Raw genomic sequence first — 16,802 nt, 5'->3', positions numbered from 1 at the left:
CGATCTACCCGACACCATTCCTGTGGACAAAGTTACCCCTGCACGTGGGGCAGCTAGGCCTCCTGTATCCATGTCCATCAAGGCCTTTGCACGTGCTAAGGCCGCCAGCCAGGCCAAGGCCCATCCTAAACCTACTTCTCGGGCCCCTTTTTCTGATAGACAGATTATGTCTCTTGCTGCAGACCTAATCTCTCTTATCAGGGGGTCTCAGCCCCATCCAGACAGAGGTTCTCAACCGCCTGCAGAAAAAAGGCCCAGAACTGAGCAGGCAGACAACCTCTCCTCAGAAGAAGCCTCTGGGGATTCAGAGCATTCAGATAACCAAGAAGAATGCTTCCAGGCCTACGAAGACTCTGATGCTGAGGAATCAATTCCCTCTGCCTCTCCTCCGTAGGATTTCTCTTTCGGTGAGGTCCTTCACTCCATGAGGGAACATTTTAAGTGGCAGGGTCAGGAATTTTCTGATTCTAGGAAAAGGCTACGTACCTTCCTTAAGTTACCCCAGCACAGACCTTTAGCTATCCCTCCAGTTTTGGATGTCCTGGATGATGTATTCTCAGACTCCAGTGCTTCCCCCGATTCTCTCCCTCCTGCTCCTGTGAAGCCTGACGGATATTACAGGGTCCCTGACACCCACAAGCATCTCTTTAAGGCCCACTCTGTGGATCTAGAAACTATTTCACAGGGCCCCAAAGGAGTGGCTACCTCCTCAGCCAAGAATCCACTGCCAGCTGACAGGGAAGCAAGGTCCCTGGAGAGATGGGGTAAAAAAGTTTATACCTCTTCCACCCTTGCCATGAGGTCACTTAACTGCCTTTTTCATATGTTTCAGTACCAGGATTATTTACTGGATGATTTGCAGAAAAAGTTAGCCTCTCCTGAGCCTATAGATAGAAAGGCATTGCAGGATTTGGTTCATAATACTCAGCAGGTTAGCAATCATTTTCTTCAGTGTGGTTATGATGCATCGGAGGCTTCATGTAGGGCAGCTATGACAGGGGCTGTTATCCGTAGACATGCTTGGTTGAAAGAGCAGCCACTGCCGGATCATGTTAAAGTAAAGCTCCTGGACGCACCTCTGGATAAACAGAAGCTTTTTGGTGCTAATGCTCAGGATTTGTTGAAGTCTATTGAGGAGAAGGCAAAATCAGTACAGACAGTAAAGGATTTCCTCCAGGTTCAGCCACCCAGATTCAGCAGAAATTGGCCTTCAAAGAGCTGGTCCTTTCCAGACTCTGACAAGTTTCAAAGGGGAAAGAACAGGCGTGCACGAGGTAGAGGGCAATACTGAGGCTCCTACAGGGGTCGCCAATGGCAACCACAAAATCAGAGAAGTGGCACAGGTAGTTCACCTGCACCACAGGGACAATCATAATGACTTACCTTTCACTCCGCCTACCAAGGCTCAAAGAGAAGCACCTCTAGGCGGAAAATTATCTCTATTCTCAAAAAACTGGCACATTATAACAAAGGACAATTGGATTCTGGACATAATAGACAGAGGTTACAGGTTCCACTTCCATACCTTACCAACGGGACAAGGCATGCCAAACCTGCCACAAAATCAAAGGGCAGAGGCACTCATAGAAGTCTCAAAGCTGTTACAAATAAAAGCAATAGAGAAGGTTCCTCCTCAGGAACAAGGCCAGGGATTTTACTCAAGACTGTTCCTTGTTCCAAGAAAAGAAAAGCAATGGAGGCCTATATTGGACTTGTCCATTCTAAATATTTTTCCCATGGTGCCAAAATTCAAGATACTGACGTTACAGCAACTTCTTCCCATGCTGGGCAAGGGGTCTTGGCTGGTTACTCTGGACCTCAAGGAGGCATACCTGCATGTCCCTATCAGACACAGTTGCAGAAGATACCTCAGATTTCTTGCCGGAACAGAGCACTATCAATTCTCAGCATTGCCGTTTGGCTTATCTACTGCGCCCAGAGTATTCACGAAATGCCTGGCATCAGTAGTGGCACATTGCAGACTCCAGGGGATTCAAATATACCCTTACCTGGACGACTGCCTCATACAAGCAGACAGCAAACAAACCTTGATAAAACACTTGGATTACGTCATTCAATTGCTGCAGGCTTTGGGATACACAGTCAACATTCAAAAATCAAGACTACTGCCATCCCAAGAGATTATTTTTCTAGGAGCAAAGCTGGACACACAGCTACAAATGGCTTTCCTCACAGAGGAGAAACAAGAGCATTTAACAGATTACTTCAAAAGCCTAGCAAAACTGACCCACCTGACCGCAAGGAAGACCCTGCAGGCCCTGGGGTTCATGGCTTCTTGTATTCTTCTAATCCCTCTGGCAAGACTACACATGAGAAAGCTGCAATGGTACCTAAAAAGCTTGTGGTCTCAACACAGCCACAACCTAGAAGACATAATACCACTCATACCATGCCTGCAAAGGGAATTTTTGTGGTGGGCTCAAGCAAGTCACTTAAACGAAGGCATGCCTTTCAACAAAGCTCCAACAAGTCAAACTATTACAACAGACGCCTCAGACCCAGGGATGGGGGGTGCACATGGACGGCAGATGCATTCAAGGGCAATGGACTCCCATGGAAATGCATCAGCACATAAATCAAAGAGATGTTGGCAGTGATACATGCAATAGAAGCCTTTGGAAAATCTCTTCAGCAAGGTCATCTGCTAATAAGGACAGACAACACCACTGTCGTGTGGTACATAAACAAGCAAGGGGGCACTCATTCCTACCCCCTCTGCAGACTAACAATGACTCTTTGGGAAAAGTCCCTGAAACTGAACATCTGCTTGCAATCCCAGTTTGTCCCGGGCAAGAACAATGTTCTGGCAGACAGGTTGAGCAGAAATTTCTTGGATCCACACGAATGGATGCTACACCCATGCATTTTCTCACAAATAACAACTGCATGGGGAAGACCAGACATAGACCTCTTTGCATCTCATCTCAATCATCACCTGGAAAGGTTCTGCACAAGGATACACCATCCTCTAGCCTGGAGAACAGATGCTCTTTCCTTCAGCTGGAATGCCCTAACAATTTATGCATTCCCTCCCCTACCTTTACTCACCAAGGTGTTACTGAAGATCAAGGCAGAACAACCCAGAGGAATCTTGATAGCTCCAGACTGGCCGAGGCAACACTGGTATCCACTGCTACTGAGCATAACTCACACCAAACCGTGGCCCTTGCCTCAATGGCCTCTGCTCCTGACTCAACACAATTACAAAACTGTTCATCAGAACCTGCAAACCTTAAAGCTGACAGCTTGGAGAGTTCCATGACTGTGACCCATGACTCCCTCTCCAAAAAAGTTCAGGAAATTTTGCTGGAGGCACGCAGACCTTCCACCAGAAAAAACTTATTCGGCAAAATGGAAGAGATTCATCATCTGGAATGTCAACAAGGGCCAGGATGCATCACTGATGAACATACCTCAGCTATTAGAGTACTTGGCAGAAATGTTTCAGAGTGGCCTCTCATACTCTTCATCAAAATCCACGCTTCAGCTATCTCAGCACATTACAACTGTGATCCACCTGTGTTTTTGCATCCCTTGCTAAGACAGTTTCTAAGAGGTATAAAGAATATCAAACCTCCAAGGAAACCACCAATTCCTGCATGGGACCTCAATTACGTCTTGGAAAAATTAACTCTTCCTCCTTTTGAACCAGCAGCATCTTCAGAAATGCAGTTTCTCTCTTGGAAAACGGTTTTCCTGTTGGCAGTCACCTCAGCAAGAAGAGTCTTGGAGATACAGGCCCTCATGGCAGTTCCTCCTTTTCTCATCTTTCATCAGGACAGAGTTTCCCTTAGGACCAATCCTTCATTCATGCCTAAGGTCATATCCAGAGTGTCTCTAAACCAAGCAATTCACCTGCCTACTTTCTTTCCTAACCCTCAAAATAAAGGGAAAAGCTGTTGCATACTTTAGACATTCACAGACAACTACGCTACTACTTGGACAGAACAAAGTCCACCAGGAAGTCTGACCAACTGTTTGTAGCCTATGCTGCTGGGACGCAAGGAAAAGCAGTCACCAAACAAACCATCTCAAAATGGATTGGACACTGCATCAGATTCTGTTACTCTTTCCATGGAAAAAGTGTGCCAGCTAATATTAGACCACACTCCACCAGAGCTATGGCCACATCCACAGCTTTTCTAAGAGGAGTGGCTACAAAAGATATTCTAGAGGCTGCTACATGGAGCTCCGTGCATACATTTACCAAACACTACAACCTGCCATTTTACTCCAGATCCCGAGCAGGCTTTGCTTCGGCAGTCCTGCAGGACCTTCTAGCTACACCATCCCTTGTTTAGTCCTACCACCCCCAGCTTGGCTATGGTATTCAACCCATATGTCAGGACTGCAGTTGCATTCTTGAAGGACATAGTACAGTTTTGTACCTACCATAAATGTAGATGTCTGATAGATATGCAACTGCAGTCAGGTTTTCCCTCCCTCCTACCCCTCTGTTTTTCCTTTGGGTCCTTTCTCCCCTTACCTATCAGCTGGGGTTATATGTTATGGTGTATCTGTTTATTACTTTTGTGTATGTCTGTTTTTTTCTGTTTATCCATTTACAAAATTTAGCCTTCCTTGGAGGGCACCTGGCATCTGGGGCAAGAAACACTGAAGAAGATGGCGTCGGCTGATGCCTTTATACTCCAGCCGCTCTGACGTCGGGGAGGAGGCGACATCGGCCGGACCCAGACTTTGGAATCTGGCCGACCGAAGGGCTGCCTGAGGCAGGACAACCCATATGTCAGGACTGCAGTTGCATATCTATCGGACATCTACATTTATGGTAGGTACAAAACTGTACTTTTCATATGCTTAAATATAAACAGCATGTTATGGGCCTATTGAAACAGAAAATGATGTTTATTTCTGATTGTGTGGAAAATAAAGAATTACAGGAATTATTGCATGCAGCAGAGCAGGTTGGAAAGCATACTTTGCAGTGTGGTTTTGATTCCTTGGAGGCCTCTTGCAGGGCCGCTGTTAGTGGATCTGTGATTAGAAGGCATGCCTGGCTCAAGGAGCAAAATCTGCCTGATAATGTTAAAGCTAAATTGTTGGATGCCCCTTTACAGCATGATATTCTGTTTGGTAATAAGGCAGAAGAGGTTTTAAAGAAAATGGAAGACAAAGCTAAATCTATGCAAACTGTAAAAGATTTCTTACAAGTGCAGCCACCCAGATTCAGTGGGCATTGGCCAACAAAAAATTGTTCCTTTCCTGTGTCCAACAGAGCCTCTCAAGGCAAATCCAGGCGCTCAAAAGGCTCTAGATACCAATCACAGGGTTCTTATAGGTCAAAGCATTGGGGTGCCTCCACCTCCAAATCTGGAGGAAACAAAGCACAACCCTATGGTAAGCAGTTTAAATGACTTCCCTCTGCCATCACAAAGCACTTATCTTTTGGCAGCCCCCTTGGGGGGGGGGGGGGGATTAGCACTTCATGCTCAAAATTGGCAGTTAATTACCCAGGACAAGTGGGTATTAAACATGGTATCCCATGGGTACAGATTTAATTTCCATACTTTGTCAATTCCAAACGGTTGGCCAGATCTGCCACAAAATCAATGGGCAGAGGCTCAGAAACAAGATACGTCCCTCATGGATATGGGGGCTATTCAACCCATACCAGAACAGGAAAAAGGACAAGGTTTTTATTTAAGACTGTTCCTTGTACCCAGAAAAGACTATGCCTGGCATCCAATACTGGACTTATCGATTTTGAATACATTCCTGGATATTCCAAAATTCAAAATGCTGACTTTACAACAGCTACTGCCCATGCTGGGCAAGGACGCTTGGGTAGTGACTCTAGACTTAAGAGGCATAACTGCATATCCCAATAAGGGAATCGTGCAGAAGATACCTCCGCTACAAGGCAGGTTTTATGCATTACCAATTTTCTGCACTGCCCTTTGGCTTATCTACTGAGCCCAGGGTCTTTGCAAAGTGCCTGGCACCAGTAATTGCATTTTGCAGACAAAGAAGCATACAAATCTATCCTTACTTGGACAACTGTCTCATTCAAGCAGAAAACAAGGACATTCTTCTTCAACATCTGGCGTTTGTAAAAAGGCTTCTAACATGCCTAGGGCACACAATAAATGAAAAGAAATCACAATTGGTACCATCTCAAAAAATTACATTCCTGGGTGCAAGCTTGAATACAACTGCCCAGATGGCTTACCTTACGCCATACAAACAAAGGCAACTGACTGTATACTTCAAACAGATGGCAACAAAAACCCAGTTATCTGCAAGACAAATTCTGCAGGCTTTGGGGTTCATGGCATCCTGCATTCTACTAATTACATATGCAAGACTTCATATGAGGAAACTTCAGTGGTACCTAAAAAGCTTATGGGAGTCAACATTGACACAAACAATGATTCCACTCATTCCCTGCCTACAACAGGAGTTTCTTTGGTGGGCAGAGACATGTCACCAAAACAAGGGACTGTCATTCACTCTACCCCCTGCCACCCAAACCCTAACTACAGATGCATCAGACTATGCTTGAGGGGCCCACCTGGCGGGGAGATGCATTCAGGGCATATGGAACCCAAACCAAATGCATTTACATATCAACCAGAAAGAGATGCTAGCTGTTCAGAATGCCCTGACAGCCTTCAAGGACTTACTTCATCCAGGACAACTACTGATAAAGATGGACAACACCACGGTTATGTGGTACATAAACTAGCAGGGGGGTACACATTCTTACCCCCTTTGCAGACTAGCCATGGCATTGTGGGACACAGTCTTGACTCACCAATTACATCTTCAAGCTCAATTCCTGCCAGGAAAACAAAGTACTCTGGCAGATGACCTAAGCAGAAATCTAATGGACCGTCACGAGTGGAAACTGAATCCACACGTATTCAGCATGGTAACACAGAAATGGGGGAGCCCAGATGTAGATCTATTTGCCTCTCCCCAAAATTATCAACTGGACAAATTCTGCACAAGGACTTATCACAGACATGCATGGAAAGTGGACGCCCTGTCCTTCAGTTGGAAAAACCTATCAGTCTACACCTTTCCTCCTCTGCCTCTTCTTCCCAGGGTCTTATTAAAGGCCAGACAGGAAAAACCAAAAATGATTCTAATTGCTCCAGACTGGCCTCGCCAGCACTGGTAGCAATTCTAAGGAATATGTTGCAACAACCCCCTCCTTGGTTCTTGCCTCAAATACCTCATCTACTGTCTCTGCAGAACTATCAAATTCTGCACATTCAGCTCCAAGCTCTGAACCTGGCAGCATGGCTGATCATGTAGTTTTTCAAACAACACCTCTCAGTAAATCTGTTATGGATGTCATTTTGGAAGCCAGAAGGCCTAGTACTAGAAAATCTTATGCTGATAAATGGAAGAGATTCTGTGCTTGGAACCAAGCGCAAGGAACAGACTCAGCAAAACCAAACATCCCTCAGATTTTACAATGCTTGACTGAGATGATTGACAAGGGCCTATCCTTCTCTTCAATAAAAATCCATGCCTCACCTATTTCGGCTCATTACAACACGGAGCCTCCTATCTTCTCTCATCCTCTGCTAAAGCAGTATCTTAGAGGGGCCAAAAATTTAAGGCCTCCCAGAAGATCACCAACTCCTGCATGGGACCCCAATTTTGTGCTGGAAAAACTTACCCTGCCTCCTTTTGAACCAGCAGCTACTTCGGATATAAAGTTATCTTGGAAAACAGTTTTCCTTTTGGCAATCACTTCAGCAAGAAGGGTTTCAGAACTTACAGGCTCTCATGGCTGTGGAGCCTTTTATTACATTTCACCCGGACAGGGTGTCCCTCAGGACCAGTCCTTCCTTTATGCCTAAGGTGGTATCCAATGTGGCTCTTAACCAAACTATTCACCTGCCAACATTTTACCCAAATCCGCAGAACAAGAGGTAGTGGATTCTGCAGTCATTGGACGTACACGGGCAACTAATATTCTACTTAAACAGGACCAAATCTCTAAGAAAGTTTGAGCAACTGCTGGTGGCAGTTGCGTCAGGATCAGAGAGGAGGGCTATATCAAAGCAGACTATTTCTAAGTGGATAAGCCACTGCATTCGTTTCTGCTGCTTGCATCATGGTAAACCTGTACCCAAGGGAATCAGGTCACATTCCACCAGAGCTGCCTCTACTTCTAGAAGCTGCTACTTGGAGCTCTGTTCATACCTTCACAAAGCATTATCATTTTCTTCTCTTTTCTAAATCCAGGGCAGGCTTTGCCACTGCAGTTCTGCAGGGCCTTATAGCCGCACCTAATGCTATTTAGTTCTGTTCTCCCATCCATAGCTTTGGGATTCTACCCAAATGTAATGACTGCAACAGTGAAACGCAAAGAACATAGTACAGTTGTGTACACTTACCATAAATGTAGATGTTAAGAGTGTATTCACTGTTGCAGTCCGGGTTACCCACCCGCCATCCCCCTTTTCTACAATTTCGCTTTCCTTCACTATACTCTAAAGCCTTTGTGGTGTATTTGCTTTTAGATGAAGGTAAAGTTTATGTTGCTAAAAGTGCATTTTTATATATATTGCTGTTTAGTTATAAATATATATATCTATAATTTTTTTTTTTTTTAATCCCCATTTCGGGGGTACCTGACATCTGGGGCAAGAAAAACTGAATAAAATGTTGTTGGATGTTTTATACCCCTGACGACCTGACGTCATGGAAGAGGAGACAGCAACCGACGCAGGACCCAAGCCTTTGTTATTCAGGCCGACTGAGGGCAACCTGCCAGCAGATTACCCAAATGTAATGATTGCAACAGTAAATACACTCGAACATCTACATTTATGGTAAGTGTACACAACTGTACTTTCTGCAGGGCATGCTGACCCATTCCTAGGTTTCTTACAAATCCTACCACCCCTCTCCTCAGCTTTGGACATCCTCCCACAGGTAATGACTGCAACAGTGAAACACAAAGAACATAGTACAGTTCTGTACACTTACCATAAATATAGATGTTCGAGTGTTTTCACTGTTGCAGTCCTGGTTTTCCACTCTCCTTCCCCCTTATGTCTTCTTTCTTTAGGGAGACATAAGTTTCTAATGGTGGCTTTTAGCCACCAGGACCACCTTACCATATTTACTTGGACCTCTGACTGGTTAGGGAAGAAAAACTGATGTAATGGCGTCAGCTACCTTCCTTTATAGCACTGAAAACCTGACGTCAGCTAGCAAGCGACTTCAGCCGACGCAGAAAAACATTGACTCTGGTGTTAGTGCATTGATGTTACTGGTAGTACAGTGGAAAACAAGGCCTCTGGATTAAAAAACTGTTCGAAATGCGGACATAAGATCCTGCTGCAAGACCTGCATAAATAGTGTGTCTTGTGCCTCAGGTTGAGACATCTTGATGCAACTGCTATATATGCAGGAATGTTAGCTCCAGAACTTTAGTAAATAGAAGGAACAAGCTGGTTCTTAAAGGGTTATTCAAAACATGCACTAAAGGAAAAGAAAAGAAAAACATGACACTACAAAGAATCATAGAGAAATCCACATAACTTTGCCTCAGTAACTCCATTTGCGCAGCAAATTCCCACAGCCATTGTAATTGCTGAAGTTTATATTTTTTTTTTGGGGGGGGCATTTCCTAAACAGGATAGCCCAAGGGACACAAAAACACACACAAGGGAAAGTTGCATAACAGTGTATTGGAGATTAAAGTGGTTTTCCTTGTATTGCTAGCCTTCACTGCTTTGTTATGTAATGCACAGATTACAGGTAATAACATTTCTCAATCAGAAAGAAAAAGGCAAAGACAATAGAAAATGTAGAAAAAAAGAGAAAATGGCCAAGTGAAAAGCAATAAATCAAAGCTGAACCTGGAAAGATTGAAGAACATTACTATAGGGAAAAAACAGGATAAAGGCCAAAGTTGACAACATGGCTAGAGGCTGTGGAAGTACAAAGACAACTGGATGAGAAATGTATGTTTACCAATGTAATTAGCATTGAAAATGAGGTTATTAAGACTAATGGCGATGAAGATCGTTCTTTTTAAAAAAATTGATAGAGCAGACATTACTGAGTTGTAGAAGTTGGAGATTCTTTAGGGCTGATCAGAAATCATATACATGTAACTGAAGAGTCAGTTATTAGAGGAAGTGATACTTAGTTATGGAGAAGGTAATGAACATTGAATAGTGTTATGCTTGCCAGGATGAAAAATACTGGGTGTGTAAAGGCCTTAGAATGTCTTAATGTAAGGAAGTATGGAGATGTTTGTATTTATGTTGGTACAAATTATCTCATCTACAAGGACTCTACTACTGTTAGTTGGGAACTTGCAGCCCTCTTAGATAGCATAGTTTGTACAGGTTAAAGAATTGTATCCGCAGGTTCAACAACGTTCCAAAAGACACACCAACAACCCAAGGATATACCACGATCCACGTTTTACTTTAAAAAGTAAATTTATTTCTCCAACAATAAAAACTTAACACGATTGTTAAGCGCTTTCGTGTAAACCATACACTTCATCAGAACATTTAAAATATCATTTGGAAGGCTTTAAATAGTGTAAAAAAACTGACTTCATGAATTGCAATACTACAGGAGTTGTTTATGTCAGTATTTGTTCTTCTTGTCCTGCCTTTTATGTGGGCATACACTTGTATGCTATTAAGGTTAAAGACAGTAACAATGCATTGTACAAGCATTCCATTATATGTACTAGTTTCAATAAGTTTTTATTCTCTATATTAGAGAAATGCACATCAGATAGGAGAGCGGGAGATTTTAAAATTATATTGAGAATGTCTGTGGCAGATTAAATTAAGATCTGATACCCAAATTAAACATTAAAAATCTTCTGATATAGATTTAAAAGCTTATTTTCCATTATTTATGGTTTATTTTCTGTATATTTTAAAAATTATTCATTGTTAATTGTTTGATTGGAACAGTTATTTAAAGATTTTTGGTATTGGTACTCTTTGTATTCTGATCAAGTTGTGGAAATTAAATCATTCTGAGTTTGTACTGTTTGAACTGTTGCTCTAGCTCTTAGAGCTGTTTGTTCGTTCGCAGGCTTCTATCTGCCTACCAGTGCTTTTTACTTGTACTTTTTGGGTTTTTGTGCTTTTATTTCTCTACTACTGTTAGTTGGGAACTTGCAGCCCTCTTAGATAGCATAGTTTGTACAGGTTAAAGAATTGTATCCATTCAACACACCAACAACCCAAGGATATACCACGATCCACGTTTTACTTTAAAAAGTAAATTTATTTCTCCAACAATAAAAACTTAACACGATTGTTAAGCGCTTTCGTGTAAACCATACACTTCATCAGAACATTTAAAATATCATTTGGAAGGCTTTAAATAGTGTAAAAAAACGCCAAAACCATCCACCAAAATAAATGCATTCAATCTAATCAGTGTAACTATTTAAAGCTATAGTATGCATTCAACCAGAAACTCATACCTATTAAAAAATATACAGTATACAACACTCAAAACCATAAAAATTGACAATAAAAAAATGATCAGACAACCATAATCGAAAAATTATGGTTACATAAAATAATAGAAACAAAAACAATAAAAAACTTTTTATAGAAGGCAAAAGGAACTTGCTTCATCCGTGTGTTTCTGTTGACCAGTCTACATGTTGAAAAATCCCCACACACAGACACACCCACCCAACGCTAATAATAGTTAATGTTAACAAAAGTAAATTAATACGCTTTCTGAACAGTACTCTAACCACAGTTATATAAATGTGTTGTTGAAACAATCACCCTATAAAAAATATATATATATATATATATATATATATATATATATATATATATATATATTGAACTGTGAAAAAGAAAATAAAGTAGAAAGTAACCCAGCAGTTGAATATGCTTCGGTTTTCACAATTACTGTTACTAAACCTAAATTAAAAGTGGCTTGGTGGGAATTACTTCATTTAAACCTGGATAGCATGAAGCATTGAGCTTCAACTGCCATCTAATTTCCTTCTCACCAACCAACCCTTTGATGTCACCCCCTCTGGGGTTGCTTTGAACCATGTCCAAAATTGCAAACATAAATTTTTTACAGTTGTTGTTGTTCAGGATATGACGGGATAGTGCGTTGTTCACGTCTTGTTTTCGAATACAGTACAAATGATCGTAAATCCTATTTTTGAACTGCCTGTCAGTTTTACCGACATAAAAACAAGGACATGAACAACACATGGCTAGATAGACCAGATGTCGAGACTGGCAATTCCCATTCACAAACCAAATTTTGTTCCTATTGATGTTCTTAAGAGTATGACAGTTCCCTTCAAAAATGTAAGCACATTGTGTGCAACAGCCACACTTGGTGGTCCCTTTATTAGTTTTATATTTTCTATTTTGCCTGTCTGATTTGGACTCTGTAATACTCTTCATGTTAAACCCTGTTTTATATACAAAGGAAGGTCTCTCAAAAATAAAAGGTCGAATTTCCTCGTCACTACTAAGAATGTTCCAGTTACTATGAATGATGTCTTTAACTTTGCCTGCATGTTTGCCATATTTCAAGATAAAAGACTTTGAAAAATGTCCACCATTTGTGACCTATGTATCTGCAGTGTTGATAACCCCATTCAATTGGGACTCCGGGTAAGATGTCTTAAACCCTTTCCCCAACAAAGGGGTGTATTTTCTACCCCATTCACTAACCACATATTGTGTAACATCTTTAATCATATTGCAACAACAGGAAAAATCAGCATGTATAAGCAACAACACAAACCAACAGTGAGTCCCAGCTCTACCTTCCAAAAAGATAAAATTTATTCAGCTGTAACAAATCCTTTCTCTAGCCCCTGGCCAAAGCCTTTGCAGAGTAAGACAATATAATTCATAAAACACTTGACAATATATATACAAAATAAAACAATCAATCAATTATACAATTATATAATTAAGTCACATTTATAATAAAAAATATATTTAAAGCCACAGTTTTAAATTAGACTTTGCCAGTTACATTCTTTATTCATACCATATGGTTGTAAGGTCCCATACTTCATAATCAAGATAGATTCCTTTTGTCTTAGTGTATTTTTTTGCCCATCTAAATTATTGTAATAAAGGGGAACATGTTCCAATATTGAAACTTTTATATCATTTATATTGCCATTATGTATAACATTAAAATGCTCAGCAATGGGACTATTAACTTTGTTATTTTTTACATCCCTAACATGTTCTTTAATTCTTTCTGCTAGCATTCTCTTAGTTTCCCCAATGTAGTATTTTTTACAGTCACAAAATATAGCATAGATAACACCCTTACTCATGCATGAATATTTAGCTCTTGTAGTAAAATTTTTTTCATTTATTTTAACTACCTCTGTCACTATATGTTTGCAAATAGAACATTTTCCACAAGGGAAAGTGCCTACAACTTTCACATTATTTATACTACTAGTATAAGGTTTTTTTGTAGATACTATGTACTAAGAAATCCTGAATACTTTTACCTTTTTTATATGATATAATCAATTTTGTATCTTTCAATGAAAAAATATCTCTTTTAATAAAATTCCAATAATTCATAATTAATTTATTAATAATTAAGGAAAAATTAGTATATTTAGTAACAAAAAACATCTTTTCCTGAGTAGATTTATCAGTTTTGTAACTATTATATTTATAGATGTTATTAAGTCTACTATCACATTTATTGTTTCTAAATACTCTACAAAAACTATTCTCTATATTTACTGGGTTGTATCCTCTAGCATTAATCATATGTTTGGGATACCCTTTAGCCTCAAACATTTTCCCTATAAAGTCAATCTCTTGTTTCATAATGTTTTCCGTGTAGGTCATTCTAGCAGCCCGTAGTAGGCTTCGAAGCCTTAGGCCTCGACTCTGAAGCTGGAGTCGAGGTCTTAGAAGCCTTAGAAGGTTTCCCCGATGACACAGAAAGGGAACCTTCAGGCTTAATTAAACCCCTCAAAATGAGTTTATTTTTTCTCTCCTGCAGGACTCTAGGGCTGAAGCCATGGCATACAGCAAAAGAGTCCTAAAGGTCCCAGGCTGTCAGAGACATTTTCTGACAGCACGAGTCACACTTTGTATCCTTGGACATATTCAAGGAACCAAAGTGTAATCACACACAGAAAACACACACACACAGATTACACTAATAGGGTTCAAAGGGAATTATTTAAACTAAAGGTAAGTTAAATAAGAACTCCCTAATTAAAACACATACACACCCTAAGGATAGGGAAGGAAGGAAGAACTATAAGTTCTTTAGAAAAAGGGGCTGGATAAAAGATAGAAGGGATAACAAGTCCACTACACTAAAGGGAAAGAAAAATACACAGAGCTAGCCTAAGTCTAAGAATTTAAACTAGTCTAACTTTCACTAACCTGGTGCAAACACACGATCTGAGGTAACTCACGCCTAGCATTGTGGGATATAGGGGAGCCTCGAGCCGGTGGAACCAACTCTCGAGCTTTTAGAACCCATCCAGCAAGAAGAAGACGAGAAGAAGACAACTAACATGGAACGTTATGGTAAGAACATAACTTCTATTTTCTGTGCATACAGATGCGTGCTGCTAAAATCTAGGTAACCATTACTGAAGGTATCTTTTCTATATATACAAGACTGAAAAGACCCACCATCACTATAGATAAAGACATCCAAATAATTGATACCAGTTGTATTAGATTGGAATACAAATTCCAAAAAGGAAGTGGTGCTGTTGATATAATCAATAAAACTTTTAAGTTGAACTGTGTCACCTTTCCACAGGATAAACAAGTCATCCAAATAACGCACATAACAAGAGATATATCTCATCCAACTAGTCTTGAAAATGTACTCTTCTTCCCAGTCCAAGAGAACCAGATTGGCGTATATGGGGGCACAAGCTGCCCCCATAGCTACGCCAGAGATCTGTTTGTAGTACTCGCCTTCATAATATATGAAGTTGTTCTCGAGGACCATTTCAATAAGAGATGTAATGAGTTGAATCTTATCCCATTCAAAACCACTATGTTTCCTCAAGCTGTTAACAAATCTATGTATTCCATCCTCCTTGGGAATACAGGTAAAGAGATCTTTAATATCAATAGTAACAAAGGTCATATCTGGTTCCCACAATTCTTGTGTAAAAATACCCAGAAATTCCCAAGAGTCTTTCATAATATGCTTGGTATTAATAATAATATGCTTCAGCCAGTTATCAATCACCCTACCAATAGGAAAAGTTTTACTATGGCTGCCAGCAATGATCGGTCTGAATGGAGGGTTGACCACATCTTTGTGGACTTTGGGAATCCCAAAAATTGTGGCAAGTACTGAAAAGTTTTTTATTGTTTTTGTTTCTATTATTTTATGTAACCATAATTTTTCGATTATGGTTGTCTGATCATTTTTTTATTGTCAATTTTTATGGTTTTGAGTGTTGTATATTGTATATTTTTTAATAGGTATGAGTTTCTGGTTGAATGCATACTATAGCTTTAAATAGTTACACTGATTAGATTGAATGCATTTATTTTGGTGGATGGTTTTGGCGGTTTTTTACACTATTTAAAGCCTTCCAAATGATATTTTAAATGTTCTGATGAAGTGTATGGTTTACACGAAAGCGCTTAACAATCGTGTTAAGTTTTTATTGTTGGAGAAATAAATTTACTTTTTAAAGTAAAACGTGGATCGTGGTATATCCTTGGGTTGTTGGTGTGTCTTTTGGATAGTTTGTACAGGTGTTAGGATGTATTTTCAGTAAAGGATATTCTATTTTTAACTCAACGTTTTCAGTATAGAATATTCCATTTTTAACTCCGCTGTGCACTACCTACTATTTTCTATTTGATTATTTTGTAGCATGTTATTTCAATAGTTATATTTTACAAAAACTGTCGAGTATTGCTGACAAAGACCACACACAACATAACTTCTGAAGAAGTTCTATAAGTAAAAGAACGAAAGTACTTAAGTTATGTCGTGTGTGGTCTTTGTCAGCAACACTCAGCAGTTTTTGGGTTTTGTTTTTATTGAGGTGCTCTTAGCCTTTTTCTTTTTTTTATTTGGAGGTAGATTTTACAGTTCGATTTTTATTATGTGAACTAAGGGCACAACATTATTCAGGAAGTGAACATCACACCCTCCACAGTACGAAGTTTCTTCTTGGTTTATTTTTCACATATCACATACAGAAAGAAGAAGCATGTCAGCGTGGATGAAAACTTTTTTTGGGGGTAAATACTTGCATCAAAAAATAGCCTATTTTAAAAAACAGATATACACAGCATCCCAACTTGTTTTGGGGCAAACCTGTATTTATACAGAGTGGCATGCACTTGTTAAGGTGAGGGAAGACCATTTTTTCAGCAGATAATACTGCAATTTTTGACTGACACAAGTCAGGATTTTATTGGAAAATTTGCTGCTTTCCCTGAAGATTCATGTTATTGCCTGTGAAACATGGTTAAAGAACAAGGACTGGAAGACATTTCTGTCAGGGTATAAATGTTTTTACTTATAACAAGCATTCTAACAAAAATCAGGTGGCGGTGTTATGATAGAGATTAAAGATTTTCATGAGACCTGTCATTATTACATGTTCAGTGAAATACTGTAGATTGTGTAACTGACAATAAAGACAACCTTGGAACATATATCAATTGTTGGAGTGTATAGGCCACCAAAGCCATGTGCTGATGACTTAGAAGAATGCATACATTCCTTGCATAAAACACAGGAATAAAGTGTAATAGTGGATGGTAATTTACCGTTAGGGAGTC

General features: G+C 40.0%; 1 protein-coding gene across 2 annotated transcripts in view; it reads left to right on the top strand.

The window, feature by feature from the left end:
• The window catches only part of ERBIN (erbb2 interacting protein), a 3,184,408-nt gene that overhangs the window by 2,368,657 nt on the left and 798,949 nt on the right, over positions 1-16,802 (top strand). The window lies entirely within an intron of this gene.

Source organism: Protopterus annectens, chromosome 2.part1 (genome assembly GCF_019279795.1).
Source record: "Protopterus annectens isolate FY-2018-M chromosome 2.part1, PAN1.0, whole genome shotgun sequence".
NCBI lineage: Eukaryota > Metazoa > Chordata > Ceratodontiformes > Protopteridae > Protopterus > Protopterus annectens.
Note: the sequence above shows the minus strand (reverse complement) of the source record. Positions and strands in the feature narration are given on the sequence as shown.